Raw genomic sequence first — 13803 nt, forward strand, 5'->3', positions numbered from 1 at the left:
CGTTGGCTCAGCCACCTGAGATTTTTTAGCATGTCCACGATATCCATCCGTCAGAACAGTTTCGATAGATGATGGTCATGGGTAAGGTCCCAGCCGCTAGAACTAGGATGCATCATGAAAAGCAGTAGACATCCAATAAAAATCATAAAGTCCCTCCCCACGAATGATACACAACCAGCTCACGGTTATCCTCACCTGAACACACCTCCTCTAGGTATGCGCCAGACCAGAGAAACCTCAGAGATTGGGGGGGGGGGGGGGGGCGGGTGGCATGTCGACCCCTGCTCGATGGATTATCCCAGGGCTGTGTGTCTCTCTCTCTTGCCCCAATCCACACCTCGGCCACAACGCAGATCCCAATGTACACCATCTACAACTGGCCATTGCAGCTTGATCATCTTCGACTACAGAAGGTAGAGCCAATCCTGATTTGCTGCTTTATGTTAAGTTTCCACAGACATCCATTTCTTCCAAACACTCTTGCTGTTTTTACAGTGGGAGCTCACGCTTATAAACTGACCTCTTTGTTTAATGTGTCTGTGTGTGTGTGTCTCTGTGTCTGTGTGTGTGTGTCTGTGTGTGTTTGTGTCCCTGTGCCTGTGTGTGTCTCTTTGTGTTTGTGCCTGGACAATCACATTTAGGCAGTCACTACAGTTTAGAGCTGGAAAACGTGACACATTTCAGGCTCTTAGCACTCGCTGAGCAACGGAGAGAGATCTGATGCTGCAAATGTGCCTTCGACAAGTAGCCTCAGAAAGATACAGGAGGCTCAGCTCTCTGTAACCTGCACCTCACACAAACAACTCCTGTGTCGCATGCAATCCAGGCCCAGCTCTCTGTAAACTGTACCCCACACGCACACTCAGCTACACAACAACTCCTGTGTCACAGGCATTCCATTCTCACCTCTCTGTCAACTGTACCCCACACACACTCAGCTACACAACAACTCCTGTGTCACAGACAATCCAGGCTCAGCTCTCTGTCAACTGTACCCCACACACACTCAGCTACACAACAACTACTATGTCACAGGCAATCCAGGCCCAGCTCTCTGTAAACTGTACCTCACACACACACTCAGCTACACAACAACTCCTGTGTCAGAGCCAATCCAGGCTCAGCTCTCTGTAAACTGTATCCCACACACACTCAGGTATTCAACAACTCCTGTGTCACAGGCAAACCAGGCTCAGCTCTCTGTAAACTGTACCCCACACACACTCAGCTACACAACAACTCCTGTGTCACAGACAATCCAGGCTCAGCTCTCTGTCAACTGTACCCCACACACACTCAGCTACACAACAACTCGTGTGTCACAGGCAATCCAGGCTCAGCTCTCTGTAAACTGTATCCCACACACACTCAGCTACACAACAACTCTAGTGTCACAGGCAATCCAGGCTCAGCTCTCTGTAAACTGTACCCCCCCCCCCCCCCACACACACTCAGCTACACAACAAATCCTATGTCACTCGCAATGCAGGCTCAGCTCTCTGTAAACTGTACCCCACACTCACTCAGCTAGACAGCAGGTCCTGTGTCACTCGCAATCCAGGTGACTCAATTGTAAAATTAAAATTAAAATCGCTTATTGGCACAAGTAGGCTTCAATGAAGTTACTGTGAAAAGCCCCTAGTCGCCACATTCCGGCGCCTGTTCGGGGAGGCTGGTACGGGAATTGAACCGTGCTGCTGGCCTGCCTTGGTCTGCATTCAAAGCCAGCGATTTTGCCCTGAAATCTGTGAGGCTTTATTCCATGACGATCACATTGCCCCGAAAGTTGGCTCCATGTGAATACAGTGTGTGTGGCACTGCAAGGGACTCCAATACACTGACCCATTGGTTATGTTAACAATCTTCATTTACTACCCAACATTATCCCATGTGTGTTGTGTGACACACATCAGACTGACAGCTCTCCATCCACAGCAACTTGCAGCCACCTCCCGGAGACTTTGGCAGCGAGTGAACGAGTGTCAACTCCACTCAGCTTCGGGTGTCTTTGGAGTTTGATTTGAAAAATTTATTTCCCTCACTTCCCTGCCTCCCAGACTGTGTGCTGACAGCTTGGATATGTAGACCCCTGTCAGTGTAGCAAAGTCACTCTGCTGGACTCTCCATTTAAACATGGTTGCAAACATAACTCAGTAGAAACAGAGTCTTCTGCCCTCTGCTCAGGAGCTGGGCTGGTCACACACAGCCTCAATATACTCAACAGACACAACAGCAGGAGACAGGACTCTAACCTGCTTTTTATTGTAAGAAGTCTTACAACACCTCTTCATTCACCTGAGGAAGGAGCAGTGCTCCGAAAGCTAGTGAATCAAAACAAACATGTTGGACTTTAACCTGGTGTTGTTAGACTTCTCACTGAGCTCAGGCCAGTCCAAAACCGGTATCTCCACATCATGGCTGCTTTTTAGTATTCATTTCTCCACTGGTTGCAGGCCCCTCTGTTTGGGACTGGGACAGCATTTTATAATCCATCCCTATTTGCTGCTGCCTATGGTTAGAATATCACACACACTCACAGATCTTCAACGACACAGTCACACAAACATATTCACACACACACACAGCCACACACAAGCACTCACATACACATACATATGCTCACGTGCACTGACATGCTGGCCAGACACATACATTTTCACACATACATGCAGTCATATCCTCACATCCGCAGATGGACACAAGCTCTCACACACTCACTGACACACACTCACATAAATCTTCACACACAAGCTCTCACACACACACACACACACGCTCACGTACCTTACCCACATTTGGTGATTACTGTTACATTAATGCTGACTTTAACTTGAATCAATTTCTTCCAAAAGTTCTGATTGCTTTTACAAATGGAGCTAACATTTGCAAGCTGACCTATTTGTTGTGTGTGGGGGAGAGTGTGTGTCTGGGTTACATGTTTTGTCTGTCCACAGGCATTACCGGCAGAAACCTTTACACATTTCAGAGTCATAAACAACTCGGTGGCAAGAGGTTCAGAAGATCAAATGTGCATTTTTCTGCCTCTGGCAAACAGCTCTGCAGAGGCAGCGGGAAAGAGACCCTCTGGTGGGGAATGTCTGAATCACACACAACTTTACCAATCTCCACCTAGTGGGGAATGTCTGAATCACACACACACCTTTACCAATCTCCACCTATTGGGGAATGTCTGAATCACACACACACCTTTACCAATCTCCACCTCGTGGGGAATGTCTGAATCACACACACGCCTTTACCAATCTCCACCCAGTGGGGAATGTCTGAATCAAACACACACCTTTACCAATCTCCACCTGGTGGGGAATGTCTGAATCACACACGCACATTTACCAATCTCCACCTAGTGGGGAATGTCTGAATCACATACACACCTTTACCAATCTCCACCTAGTGAGTAATGTCTGAATCAAACACACACCTTTACCAATCTCCAGCAAGTGGGGAATGCCTGAATTACACACACACCTTTACCAATCTCCACCTAGTGGGGAATGTCTGAATCACAGACACACCTTTACCAATCTCCACCTAGTGGAGAATGTCTGAATCACACACACACCTTTACCAATCTCCACCTAGTGGGGAATGTCTGAATCACACACACAACATTACCAATCTCCACCTAGTGGGGTATGTCTGAATCACATACACACCTTTACCGATCTCCACCTAGTGGGGAATGTCTGAATCACACACACACACCTTTCCCGATCTCCACCTCGTGAGTAATGTCTGAATCACACACAACATTACCAATCTCCACCTAGTGGGGAATGTCTGAATCACACACACACACCTTTCCCGATCTCCACCTCGTGAATAATATCTCAATCACAGGCACACCTGGATGTTGAGTTCACTTTCTTGGTCACGCTGACGCCAGGTGTCTGTGATACAAATTATATCATATCAGTTAATGATTATCAGGTCAGTTAATGCAGCAATTCTCATCACATCAATTAGGGGACATACAATTAAAGTTTTTTCGCCCAGAATGCCAGAAATATAACATGCATATCGTATGTGTGTGTATGCGTCTGCGTGGGTCATCTCTGTTTCTTTGTGTTTCTGTCAGTGTCGCTCTCCAAATGCATGTGTATCTGCCTCTCTCTGCCTCTCTATGTCACTCCAAGTCCCTGTGTTTGTGTGTGTGTCTGTGTATATGCTGGTGTGTCCCTCTCTCTCTGTCTCTCTCTCCCGCTCTGTGATGATAGTGGGTAACCGGTTCCATTCCTATCAAACACACGCTTGACAAAGGTTCCGGAGCGATGGAACTATCACAAACTCCAGTCATATAAGGAGTGCAACTGCCGCCAGCTGGTTCTATGGTGTAGTGGTTATCACGTCTGCTTTACACGCAGCAGGTCCTGGGTTCGAGCCCCAGTGGAGCCATTGCTGCTTTTGGACAAGTTGTGACCAATTGAATTTCCATGTGAACAGAAATATAACCACGAAAGAGAAAATGCTGGAAAATCTCACCAAGTCTGGCAGCATCTGTAGGGAGAGCAAAGAGCTAACATTCCGAGTCCGATGACTGTTTGTCAAAGCTGACAGACAGAGAAAGTGGGAAATATTTATACTGTGGAGTGCGAAAGAAAGATGAGCCATACCCACAGAAACCCAGGGAAACCGGGTGCTAATGGCCACAGAAACCCAGGGGACAGAGTGCAGAATGGCTTTGAATTCAGAAAACAAAGTGAAATGTATTTAAATATAAATGTGATGGAATTTATGGGAACATAACAATGAGGTTTAACTGAACAGCAGCAACGGACTGATCCAAAGGGCATCCTTTATTGGGACTGGTTGAAATTCAATTTCTGACCATGTCGGAATTCAGATTCAACTCGCCTAAAAGTTCAAAATCAGCAAAAAAATGAAAATAAATCAGCATAACGCAAATATTTCTGGTATCAATCTGAAAGCGATGGGCAGAGATTTCTCCTTGTAATGATGGTATTATTCACACAAAGGAGAATAGATGAAACATTGAACCCCGTGGAATGCAAAGGCGATGGACCTTGGCTGGAAACTGGGATTGGAACGGACAAGGGTTTGAAGGGTAGCGGAGGCACAATGGGCCGATGGGCTTCTTTCCCAGTGGATTCACTCCATGAGTTCAGGTCAGCGTCGATCATTGGGATTTAAAATGATTGCACGAACAGGGACTTGAACCCTAGACCCTCAGTTTAAAAGTCTGATGCTCTATCGACAGAGCTATCCCGGCTGTGAATCACGCTGCCTGAATTGACCGGATTACCCCTTCGCTGTTGCTCCTCTCGCTCTGCTGTTGCCCCTCTTTCCTCTTCTTCTGCTGTGGCTCTTCTCCAGAACAAACAACTGCTTCCTTTGCCCTGCGCCACTCTCTCAATCCAGACGGCATATCAGCAGCTCCGCGTCTGGATTCAGGGCGAGTTCAGAGCTGTGCTGCTCTTCGGCGCTTCACTGCGATACTCCGCCCACCGAGTCCCTTTCCTGGAGACTGGTTATTCCCAGTTGGGTTTGGGACAATCACTTCCTGACTCTCAATTACTCAACATTCTGACTCAAGGTTCGCTGCGTCCAGCACGCTTGCTTCAAAACTGTTTTTTACAAAAGCGAAACCTCCCCTTTGCCTAACAACTTCCGCGCCGTACCGGCCTCCCCGAACAGGTGCCGGAATGTGGTGAATAGGGGCTTTTCACAGTAACTTCATTGAAGCTACTCCGTGACAATAAGCAATTTTCATTTTATTTTCATTTCATTAAACGCTCTTTCATTTTGAGTCTTTTTCGAGAATTGCCTGACCAAAAGAGAAAAAATTGGGCACAATCAGCTAAACGCGACTTTGTGGGACACGCAAACATGTTATTCAGCAAGTCAGGTGTTGACAGCTGATCCATTCCTATCAAATAGACGCTTGACAAAGGTTCCGGAGAGATGGAACAATCACAAACTCCAGTCATATAAGGAGTGTAGGTCCTGCCAGCTGGTTCCATGGTGTAGTGGTTATCACATCTGCTTTACACGCAGCAGATCCTGGGTTCGAGCGCCAGTGCAACCATTGCTGCTTTTGGACAAGTTGTGACCAATTGAATTTCCATGTGATCAGAAATACAACCACGAAAGACGAAATGCTGGTAAATCCCAGCAGGTCTGGCAGCATCTGTAGGGAGAGCAAAGAGCTAACGTTTCGAGTCCGTTGACTCTTTGTCAAAGCGAACAGACAGAGAAAGTGGGAAATATTTATACTGTGGAGTGAGAAAGAAAAATGAGCCACAGCCACAGAATCCCAGGGAAACCGGGTGCTAATGGCCACAGAAACCCAGGGGACAGAGTGCAGAATGGCTTTGAATTCAGAAAACAAAGTGAAATGTATTTAAATATAAATGTGATGGAATTTATTGGAACATAACAATGAGGTTTAACTGAACAGCAGCAACGGCCAGGTCCAAAGAGCATCCTTTATTGGGACTGGATGAAATTCAATTTCTGATCATGTCCGAATTCAGATTCAACTCGCCTAAAATCTCAACATCAGCAAAAAAATGATAATAAATCAGCATAACGCAAATATTTCAGGGATCAATCTGAAAGCGATGGGCAGAGATTTCTCCTTGTAATGATGGTATTATTCACACAAAAGAGAATAGATGAAACCTTGAACCCCGTGGAATGCAAAGGCGACGGTCCTTGGCTGGAAACTGGGATTGGAACAGACAGGGGTTTGAAGGGTAGCAGAGGCACAATGGGCCGATGGGCTTCTTTCCCAGTGGATTCACTCGGTGGGTTCACGTCAGCATCGATCATTGGGATCTAAAATGATCGCCCGAACAGGGACTTGAACCCTGGACCGTCAGATTAAAAGTCAAATGTTCTACCGACAGAGCTATCGGGGCTGTGAGTAATACCGCTTGTAGTGACCGCATTCCCCCTTCGCTGTTGCTCCCCTTGCTCCGCTGTTGCCCCTCTTTCCTCTTCTTATGCTGTGCCTCTCCTCCAGAACAAACAGCTGCTTCCTTTGCCTGCGCCACTCTCTGAATCCGGACAGCATATCAGCAGCTCCGCCTCTGGATTCAGGGCGAGTTCAGAGCTGTGCTGCTCTTCGGCGCTTCACTCCGATACTCCGCCCACCGAGTCCCTTTCCTGGAAACTGGTTATTCCCAGTTGGGTTTGGGAGAGTCACTTCCTGACTCTCAATGAGTCAACATTCTGACTCAAGGTTCGCTGCGTCCAGCACGCTTGCTTCAAATCTGTTCTTTACAAAAGCGAAACCTCCCCTTTGCCTAACAAGTTCCGCGCCATACCGGCCTCCCCGAACAGGCGCCAGAATGTGGCGACGAGGGGCTTTTCACAATAACTTCATTGAAGCCTACGCATGACAAAAAGCAATTTTCATTTCATTAAACACTCTTTCATTTTGAGTCTTTTTCGAGAATTGCCTGACTCAAAGAGAGCCAGTTGTCCTGAAGTCCAAGGCGGCCTTCAGGACGCGCGACAACCCAGAATCGCCGAGCAGAAACTTGTAGCCATGTTCCGCACACATGAGTGCGGCCTCAACCGGGACCTGGGATTCATGTCGCATTACATTCATCCCCATCATCTGACCTGCGAAATCCTACCAACTGTCCTGGCTTGACACAATTCACACCTCGTTAACCTGGGGATACCACATCTCTGGACCTGTAAAGATTTAATCACCTGCTAATGGTCGCATTCCAAGCATTGTCTGGCATCTTTGAATCTGTCTATATATATGTTTCTGGAACATACCTCTTCATTCACCTGAGGAAGGAGCAGCGCTCCGAAAGCTAGTGACATCGAAACAAACCTGTTGGACTTTAACCTGGTGTTGTAAGACTTCGTACTGTGTTAAAATGAAAGACAAGAATAGAAAAGCAATCTGAACGACATGTTTTTTTATTATCTCTTCCGGTCAAAGAGAGTTATCACACTCAGTAAAATATACATTTTGTTGCACACACGCTCCTACTGGCAGAGGTAGTGAGATCTGTAGCCTATCAATACTTTATTGAGTCCTGTGGGCAGCCGCTTTTAATATAATTAAGGAAACCAGAGGAGAAGTGACGGCTGCATTAATGGACTTACCCCTTTATTTGAAACAGCCATTCAGAGTCTACGTGCTTACTAATAATCTTGGCTGCGTGCAGTTGGGATCCGTAACAAGGGAAACTATTTTTTACTTTCGCTGAGAAGTTTTCATCTATTTACAGAATCAAATTATAATTAGGGCGCTAAAAGAAACCATTTGGACTCATCCGCGGCTCTCCAAAGGAACATCATGATGTCCTGCGATTCCTGTCTTTCCCATATACCCGGATTCCTGTCAATTTATAGTCACTGTCAAATTATCGACGAATACCTGTCCACTTATCGAGATATGACTTGTAAAGTCCCCACATTTTTACTCAATAATCCAAATCTTTATGACCATTTGACCAATTTTGATTGCAAGCATGGGATATCGGTGACGATAGCTGACTAAACATTTACTGCACATCGTTGATTGTCCTTGAACTGAATGGTTTCCTCATCCATTTCTGAGGCGATTAAGGAGCCAACCACATCTCTGTCGATTTGGAGTGACATGTTGGCCAGGTCAGGTATGGACGGCAGAGTTCCTTCCTCAAAGGAAGTGATTTTTTAATAAATACATTCCGGTTTGTCAACTGAACTCAAATCCCATTTATAGTCTTGCGATTGGAACTCGGATCCTCACAGTATGAATCTGGGTCTCTGGATTAGTTGTCTAGCAAGAGACAATACCACTGTGCTCCCACCTTCCCCGTGCTGAGCAAACCGGCGTTCAGCAAGCCCTTTCCATGTAGGGAAGAAAAAAAGTTCAGAATTATCTCATTGCCACTCGCCAATTACCTGCTCTCTGCTATTTTGATGCTCATCTTTGGACCGGTGAAAATAAGCAGTGCTGTAAACCCCAACCATTGACACGCGAACCTAACAATGGGCAACCGTATTCGGAAAGCAGCAACGCCTTTCCACAGCAGAGACACACACCATCAGTTGGAAGGCGATTGATCACAGATATGTTTTTAGTTGCCCTCAGAATGACATCAATACGTTCCATGCCACCACCAGACTAACCATGGACTACTCTCCAGAATTGGTAGCCTTCTTGGACACACTAACCTCCATCAAGGACGGTGGCCTCAGCACTTCGCTTTACCGCAAGCCCACGGATAACCTCACGATGCTCCACTTCTACAACTTCCACCCGAACCACATCAAAGAAGCTATCCCCTATGGACAAGTCCTCCGTGTGCACAGGATCTGCTCAGGCGAGGAGGAATAAAACCGGCATCTACAAACACCGAAAGACGCCCTTGTAAGAATGGGATATGGCGCTCAACTCATCGATCCACAGTTCCAACGTGCCACAGCAAAAAACCGCAGCGATCTCGACAGAAGACAAACACGGGACACAACCGACAAAGCACCATTCGTCGTCCAGTTCGTCCCCGGAGCGGAGAAACTTCGACATACTTCTTCACAGCCTTCAAAACGTCATCGCCGAAGATGAACATTTTGCCAAGTCCATCCCCACAACCCCTTGCCTTCAAACAACCGCACAACCTCAAACAGACCATTGTTTGAAGCAAACTCCCCAGCCTTCAGGAGTACAGCGACCACAACGCCACAGAACCCTGCCATGGCAATCTCTGTAATACCTGCCAGATCATCGAAATTGGTACCTCCATTACCATCCATCAAGGTATGCGGTACATACTTTTATGACTCGGCCAATGTCCTCTGCATCACACGGTGCTGGAAATGATGTTCCCAGGCGTGCTACATTGGCGAGACCAAGCATACGCTGCGACAACGGACGACTGGACATTAAGCAAGAATTGCAAGGCAAGAATGTTCCCTTCCAACCGTGGAACATTTCAGCAGTCAAGGACATTCAGCCTCTGATCTTTGGGAGAGCGTTCTCCATGACTTCCTTTAGGATACGTGACAACGCCGAGCAGAAACTGATAGCCGAGTTCTGCTGTGCGCAAGAGTACGGCCCCAACGGGGAGCTTTGAGTCATGTCTCATTACATTCACCCCCTACTATCTGGCCTGAGCTTCCGAAATCCTACCAACAGCACTGGCTTCAGACAATTCACACCTCTTTAACCTGTGATTATGCCTCGCCCCAGACCCACCGTCTAGACCTGTAAAGACTTAATTACCTGCAAAGACTCGCATTCGAAGTATCATCTTGCATCATTGAATTTGCCCATATATCTGTTTGTGGAACCCACCTCTTCATTCACCTGATGAAGGATCTGCGCTCCGAAAGCTCGTGATTCGAAACAAACCTGTTGGACTATAACATGGTGTTGTAAAACTTCTTACTCTGCCCACCCCCAATCCAACGCCGGATTCTCCACACCATAATTTCACAAGAGATCGTTCCAACAAGAGACTTTTCAAATCTTCGAACACGCTCTGCCATTCGATACCATGGTGGCTGATCTCCACTCTGCCTTAACAGCTGCCCATTCTCCATTACCTCGCAACCCATTACCAAATAGAAACATATATCCTCCTTGAATTTACTCAAAGTCCCGGCATGCACTGCACTCTGGGTTAGTGAACCACTTATCCTAAAACTATGACCCCTCATTCTGGATTATCCCACAAGGGGAAGCATCCACTCCACTCGACTTTATCAATTCATTTCATCATCTTATATATTTCCGTTAGACCACCTCTCATTCCTCTAATCTCAACAGAGTATAGGCCTCAACTGCTCAATCTTACTTCACAAGACAAACTCCTTACCTCTAGAGTCCAGTGAGTCTCCTCTCACCAGCCCCTCTGAAGCAATTACACCCCTCCTCAAATAAGGGATGCCAAAACTTTACACATTTCTCCAGATGCGGTTTCATCAACGCATTGTACATTTTCCAGTACCACGTCCCTACTTTGTACTCCATCCCATGAGCTATAAGTTCCATAATTCCATTTGCCTCATGATTATCTGCTGTACATACTGTTCTGAGATTCGTGCACGAGGACACCCAGATCCCTCTGCACTGAAGCACGTTGAGATATATCTCCATTTAGATGGGGAAAGTAGTAATTTCTCAAGGGGGACCGGTCAGTGTTGAATGAAGGAGTCCTGAATAAGGCAGGGGTAACGTGGGTGGGGGATATGGAAGTGAATACTTGCTATCAGTATTGGGGAGAGGGACCAAGAGAAAGCATGAATTAATCAAATCATTATGGGCGAAGGTAGAGAGACATGACTGGTTGAATGGCTCATTCTGGAGCCGGTGCTGACATGATGGTCCGCATGACATTCCCCTACGCTGTAAATGTTCTGATTCTATGATTCAGAATTTATCATCCCCAATCCCTCTCCCCCTGGGCTGGGTGGCGGTTGAGGGTGGAAAACGTTGCAGACTATGCAATAGTGGTAGGACTGGATAGATTTCCAGAGATTGAGAGACAATAAGCGCCTGGGTGTGTTTAACCGATATTGAGGGTTGTAGGGATTTGAGGATGTTACCTCGGTGGGTGCAGTTTCAGTGACTGAGAATGGTAGAATGATAGGGGGTTAAAGGGTTTGAAGGTATTTCCTGATAAATGAAGATTGTAGGGGTTGGGAAAGTTTTGAAGGATAAATGGGAAAGCCAGACTATTGAGGTGTTTGGTAGCATAGACAAAACTGTTAACTCTTGCTCTGCTGGATCGGGGTCACTCGGAGATCCGTAAATGGAGGAGTTGATACCTGATTGAAACTTGGCACTACAGATGGCTCATGATCAATTGGATTATACGTTAAAGAGTGCATAACCTTTCTATCCATGGGATTTGTGAGCGGCTTAATACATTCATTGGAGGAAGCATTATCAGACTCTCCATGTTTCTTTCACCTCCTCCAACCAAATAATTTTACACGCATGAAGGCACATCCGGGAATGACCAACGGCAATGATCAACAAGAACCTTATCGCTAGAGTGACAGGGAGTGGGATAGCTTGATCTTGGTTTCGGACAAAGCTCGGCACAACATCGAGGGTCGAAGGGCCTGTCCTGTGCTGTACTGTTCTATGTTCAATCGAAATCTGAATCCTCTTCCTGCACAATGTTTGCTCCCTGCCAATTTCTAAGACAAACGTGAGGAATACAGGTACATGGAGTGGTTTAAGGGCTGTTTTATTAATTGATCCAGTGTGACAATTTATATGCTTATGCACAAAACTCGAAAAACACATTCAAATGTCATTGCCCAAAGTCCAATGACATTCATGTTTTCTACATAGATTATGTTGCAATCTGAGTTATTCTTGTACCAAAATGGAACATAAGAAATATCAAACTGTTCATTACAGGAAATGCAATGACACCTAACTTGCCCACATAGATCGTGTTGCACTTTAAAGTGCGTCAATACAATTGTGATACATATGATTAAATGCGTCAATTCAACGTGAGCCATACGGTTAGAGAGAGTGTACACGATTCCCGTCACAAGGTGTATTTTGGGTTCAAGGTCGGAGCCAGCCAGGCTTCCCATTGTGACTCTGCGGCCATGCTTTAGAACGACCCTAAGTACATTGTCCTTGGGTCTGGAATGTGCCACTTTGTAGCACTTGGTCGGGAACAACAATCAGCACCGGAAGGCCAAGACACATAAGGAACCCATTTACCCCAACATCTTTGCACTGGCAGAGGATGGTCTACTCAGCCTACTTCCACGGTTCCAGCTCTTGGCATGCAGGACCACAAGTCTACCTGAACACGCGAAGCATAATTCTTCCTCTTCCACCATTTCAGACAGTGCACCCCAGAAATCCACCGTCCTCCGGCTTTAAATGTTTGATGTTCTGGATGCTATGGGCGTGCGCAAACGCGCTGCGTTGTGGGGATATGATAAATTACTCTGGTTTGGCGGCCGTGATGTGCTGGTCTTGACGAGCGGCCGCATGGGATTATTTTGTTAGTCTCTGGCATTTCCGTAAAATGCTATGTTCACGAAGCGTGGTGCGTGAGATTGAGGTTATGTATTATAGTCTAGTGAAGGATGTCCCTGAAACAATATGGAGGTCTGCGTGTTGGAATGGTGGCGTTTTATAGAACCATCTCATTACCCGGAGGATATAGCTTCCGATTTTGAATAGAAACTGGCAGCGATTGAAATGATCGAATCGTTGTTGCTTTCCAAGACAGGTTTTGAGATAAATAGATTATGTCACAAAACAGACACGATATGATTTACCCTAATTTGGCTGTTTTCGTTAGAGAGAAGAAGGTTAAGAGGTGACTTAATTGAGGCACACAAGATGATCAATGGATTGGATAGGGTGGACAGTGAGAGCCTTTTTCCTCGGATGGTGATGTCTAACACGAGGGGACATAGCTTTAAATTGAGGGGAGATAGATATAAGACAGAAGTCAGAGGTAGGTTCTTTACTCAGAGAGTAGTAAGGGCGTGGAATGCCCTGCCTGCAACAGTAGTGGACTCACCAACACTAAGGGCATTCAAATGGTCATTGGATAGACATATGGACGATAAGGGAATAGTGTAGATGGGCTTTAGAGTGGTTTCACAGGTCGGTGCAACATCGAGGGCCGAAGGGCCTGCACTGCGCTGTAATGTTCTATGTTCTATGATGTCATTTCGGTTTCTCCAAACAGAAAATAAATGTTGCAACATTCTACTCCCCCCCGCGGGATTCCACGGTGTATAAATGATCCGACCTGGGAAAGTATATAATCAGTGTTCAACACAGACATTTTCTCTGGTACAAAGGGATAGATCATT

The 13803-nt window shown here is 46.3% G+C and overlaps 1 long non-coding RNA gene and 1 other non-coding gene across 2 annotated transcripts in view; one reads left to right on the top strand and one right to left on the bottom strand.

Moving 5' to 3' along the window:
- LOC140411587 (uncharacterized) overlaps positions 1-13803 on the bottom strand; it is a 718944-nt gene that overhangs the window by 221208 nt on the left and 483933 nt on the right. The gene's annotated exons all lie outside the window — the stretch shown is intronic.
- trnav-uac (transfer RNA valine (anticodon UAC)) lies at positions 4344-4416 on the top strand. Its single transcript has one exon. It is a non-coding gene; the product is annotated as a tRNA-Val (tRNA).

The sequence above is a fragment of the Scyliorhinus torazame genome, chromosome 4 (assembly GCF_047496885.1).
Source record: "Scyliorhinus torazame isolate Kashiwa2021f chromosome 4, sScyTor2.1, whole genome shotgun sequence".
Classification (NCBI taxonomy): domain Eukaryota; kingdom Metazoa; phylum Chordata; class Chondrichthyes; order Carcharhiniformes; family Scyliorhinidae; genus Scyliorhinus; species Scyliorhinus torazame.